General features: G+C 39.7%; 1 non-coding gene across 1 annotated transcript; it reads right to left on the bottom strand.

The window, feature by feature from the left end:
- Positions 1-126, bottom strand: LOC148092398 (small nucleolar RNA SNORA33). Its single transcript, XR_015715106.1, has one exon. It is a non-coding gene; the product is annotated as a small nucleolar RNA SNORA33 (small nucleolar RNA).
- Positions 127-4,837: the final 4,711 nt, after the last annotated feature.

Below are 4,837 nucleotides of genomic sequence, written 5' to 3'. Positions count from 1 at the left end.
TGGCTGAGCCACGCTGCCCCAGGGTACTTCAGTGTCTTTAAGGCTCATAATATGGCTTTACTATTGTCAGCTTTCTCTAAATTTCTACAGAAACACATTCAGGTAAGCAGACTCATTGGCTGATGACTTTGTACTTTTTAAAAAATATATGTTTCTATTGATTTCAGAGAGAGGAAGGGAGAGGGAGAGATAAAAACATCAGTGATGAGAGAGTCATTGATTGGCTGCCTCCTGCCAGGAATTGAGCCTGCAACCGGGGCATGTGCCCTGACCAGGAATCAAACTGGCAACCTTTTGGTCCATGGGACAATACCCAACCAACTGAGCCACACTGGCCTGGGCAGCTTTTTGATTTTTAATGCATGATATATTCATACCATACACATTGTTTAATATTATGAGAAAGAGAAAATCAGCTCCTGACATCTAGAACTATCCTGACACTCACAACTGGTATTTAGAGCCCAGCCATGGTGTTCTCCAGTTGAACACAAACAATTTTACGGAACACCAACATCAGATAGAGAGGCAGACTGTGACAAAGGAAGACAAAACAAGAGCACTTCATAATCACGTCTGAGTAGACAAAAACAAAAATGTCTAAACCACCAAAATGACTGAGCACATGCTCCTTTCCTGGATAATATGAGTACCGCTTCTTTACAAAGTACAGCTTTAACTCTGCTGATTCCTCCTACCTTCTCCATAAAAATTATTAAGATATTTATATACAATTACTCCTGCCTCCAGAAAGCACCCAATCCAGAGCAAAGCCCTGCTTCCTTAAACCCTACCCCAAAACATCTAGACCAAGCTCAAACTCTATAATAAGTCCTTATGGCATCCTATTACAGAGATGTCCCACTGACCCTATGGTTTACTGTCTCCCTCACTGCAGTGAGGCAATTAACCCCACTTTGATTGTCTACAGGTGTGTTCCTTCTGGTCTCTGACTGGCAGACATTGACACACGCTACATATGGCTATACCAAATCATATGTTTAAATTATAATACAGCCCAAAGCTTTAGAAACATTTTTAAACAAATTTCAATGTATGGCAGCTTGTTACCATTAAATTTTTCCTATGTCTATTAATTTCCTTTGTCAGAAGGCCTATCCTTGAAAGACTTCTGAGTTTAACTTTCTTAGTTTACTCAACTTAATATACTCATAGCTAATGGATTTGGGATAATAGTAACAATATCAAATTCACCAAAATTGATCTTATTTAAGGACATTATAAAGAAATACTTAAGGCCTGGCCGGGCGTGGCTCAGCGGTTGAGCATGGATCCAGGCGATCGGAGTTCGATTCCCGGTCAGGGCACACGCCAGGTTGTGGGCTCGATCCCCAGTTGGGGGTGTGCGGGAGGCAGCCGATCAATGACTCTCTAATCACTGATGTTTCTATCTCTCTATCCCTCTCCTTTTCTCTCTATGAAATCAATAAAGATATATTAAAAAAAAAAAAAAAGTAGGATCAACTGAACACCATTTAAAAAAAAGAAAAAAATATTTAGGGGCAGGTACATAAGGATTTGATAGGATAAATTTTTAGACATTTTAACTAACATTTAGAATCATTTAACAAACAATATACATTCAATTAAAAATATTACTATATGAAATAAGAAGCACTGAAACATTACATAAAATTTGTATCACACCAAGTGACTGTCTATAGGCTAGACTAGCTCACTAATACAGTATTAAGCACAAATTGAGATGTCCCATAATTTACCATATATCTTATATTTGTTATTATTACCAGTTTTGAATGAAATCATTCATTTATTTTCATCTCTCCTTTTGAATTTCTACATCCATGGACACTGGCTATGAAATCTTGTCTAAAATAACCTACTTGCACTATTTTTTGTCAATAGGGGGGAAATGAGCACCTTCACTCATTGTTTTGTCATAAAGAGCTTTGCCAATAATTTAATTTAAAAAAAAAGCAACAGAAAAAAAACTAAGCAAGAAAGGAAATACAATTAATTTACAATTTATGACTTGACCTTACTCTGAATAGTAACTAGTTAAAACAACTGAAATATATTGTTGACTTCAACTTTTGGAATCAAGTTATAGACAAAGCACAGAAGACTGAATGTAAATGTTTTCCATCTTGATCATGTAAAAATAAAAACACAGCCTGGCCAGGTGTGGCTCAGCAGTTGAGCGTTGACCTAGGATCCAGGCAATTGGGGTTCGATTCCCAGTCAGGGCACATGCCCGGGTTGCGGGCTCGATCCCCAGTTGAGCGCGTGCAAGAGGCAGTCGATCAATGACTCTCTCATCATTGATGTTTCTCTCTCTCTCCCGCTCCCTTCCTCTCTCTGAAATCAATTAAAAAAATAAAATAAAGTAGTGCCACGACTGTACAGAAAGGAGATGGGGTGTGTTTAAGTAAGCTCCTTTTACTCTTCTTATTGCTTACTCACCTTCAGTCACATGGGCCTATTTGATGATTCTCAAACTTCTACCTTGGAGCACAGTTCTGCCTTGGGGCCTTTGTACATGTCAGTCTTTTTGCTTAAGAGTTGCTTCTTCCAATAACCCTGAGGTTAACTTCTCTCTCCTTTGATAAGTCTTTAAACAAATGTCCCTTCTCAATGACACCTACCTTGATCATCCTATTTAAGGTTACAACACCCTTACAGGCACTAGCAATCATTCTTATCCTATTATATATTTTTTATTCCATTTTACATATCATCTTCTAACCTTATTTATTTTGCCTATTTATCGTATTTATTGCTGTTGCCTGCCGTCCCTGCTATAAGTACCCCAAGGATCTTTGGCCAGTTTGCTCACTGACCTATCCTTGGACCCTTCAGTGTGAGGGCCGATGCCCTAACCACTGAGCCAAACCGGCTAGGGCCCCCCCTAGTGATCTTGATGAGAGCAGTTTAGTGGAGTTATTTGCATAAAGGCTTGATTAAAATGAGCTCAAGGGAAAATGAGAGGTGAGGAAATAGAGACTTCAAGGAAATACAACTTTATAGAGAATCTTTTTTTCTGTAAAAAGAAGCTGGGAAATAGGGTAATAACCAGAGGAAGGTGTAAAGTTCTGAAGCATGTAACCCTCATTTTTTAATCATGAAGCATGTAACCCTCATTTTAATCTAACTGCCAACCCTGTTCTATCATGCTGAACAAAAAGTTACAAGCTAGTGCCAGGAAATAGCCAACCGTAACAGTTAAACAATGCTTACTTTAGCTTCTGTACACTGTTTTGCTAGGTTCCCACCCCTCTCCATGCCAAGCAGGATATAGTTTTTGCCTTTATATTCTATCTGTTGAGACTGTTTGGGGCTGCAAGTTTGTTTAGGGCAGGAGCCCACTCACAGTCGTCAGCTAATAAATGTCCAAATGGTCAATTTGGTCTCTGTGTGAATTAGTCTCACATAAAATGGGTGTAACAGTTCAAGAGAGGTACATTTTTAAGATAGGGGAAATTACAGCATGCTTGTGTGCTCATGGAAACAAATAGGGAAATTCTGATTATGTAGAAGCAAGAGGGAATAACTTAATGAGCTAAGTCCTGGAGTAGGTAAGAAGAAGTGGGATCTAGATTTTATATCATTCATTTCAGTAGCTACAGGAAATTCTCAAGACCCAGGCCTTGCCTGTGTGGGTCACATCCTGGGGCAGAGGCATAACTCCTTCCTTATCAGCACTAGTTCTAGGGAATAAATATCTTTGCCCAAAGGATGGTGGGAATTTATTAAGATAAATGGGATCCTCTGTCACTAAGTGGAGTCACTTGTATGTGTCTTATCCATTGTGGAGTCTGTATCTATCCAGTGACTCTCGCTAAAAGTAGTTCCTGTGCCCAGCCCCAGCTATACAGTGACAGGCCCAGGGCTAGGCACGTTTTGTAATCCAATCCAATAGTATCCTTTTTAGAAGTGTTAAGCTTTGCCTGACGTTCTAATATCAAGCTTCAGCATAGCTCTGAAAAAATTTTTCAGTTATACAGAATAATAAATTCCCTTTATTACTTATGCTACCTTGAGTTGAATTTTCTATTACGTGCAACCAAAAACATCCTAACTGAAGCACAAAGAAAGGTACAGTTTTATGCTGGGTCATGCATTTATCAAACATGTTTATCATATACCAATTCTATGTCAAGCATGTGTTATGCACTAGGAGGAATACAGTGGCAAACAAAGAAGACTGTGTTCTCAAAGTCTAAAAGTAACCCCCAGGCACCTTCTCCGTGAAGAGCTCTTGGACCCTTTATTCTCTGCTCTAAGCCTCAGTTTTACCAAACCATTAGAAGAGCTGGAGGATTGAAGGTCAGGGAAAGTAATCCTTTGCTCTCAGACTTGCCACTAGTTTTCAGAGTCACAAGTGTTAGGAATTGCAATGATTGCCGCTCCATGCAGCACCAAGGTGGGCAATTTGTGGGGAAATACTTTGTGGCCACTGCAAAACCTCCTGTCTTTCTGCTGCTGCCCAAGGAGCAATAATATATGGCTTCTGTTTCCCATTTGCTTTCCAACTCTCATTTGAATGGCTTTCATTGGCTAGTCTAGCCTAAACTCCACTGGTAAGAGATTTTGGAAAATGTAGATCCCAAATTTCCAGTTCCTGTGATATTGAAGAGCACAGAAGGGGGTAAATGGTGTGAATTTCCAACAGACAACTGACACAGTCATCCACCAAAGGAAAAATCCAATCACTCTTGATAAGTGTTTGTCTGCTAATAACAGCATAGATGCTCTCCAAAGACTGGGGATTTGCCTGGAGGTGGCTCCTAGAGATATCCTAGAATATTTAGCTTGGTGAAGCAGGTCAGACTTGCAGAGAAGGAAGGAGGGTGGG

Source organism: Miniopterus natalensis, chromosome 9 (assembly GCF_054644295.1).
Source record: "Miniopterus natalensis isolate mMinNat1 chromosome 9, mMinNat1.hap1, whole genome shotgun sequence".
In the NCBI taxonomy this organism is placed as follows: Eukaryota; Metazoa; Chordata; class Mammalia; order Chiroptera; family Miniopteridae; genus Miniopterus; species Miniopterus natalensis.
This window is presented reverse-complemented; position numbering and strand designations above follow the sequence as displayed.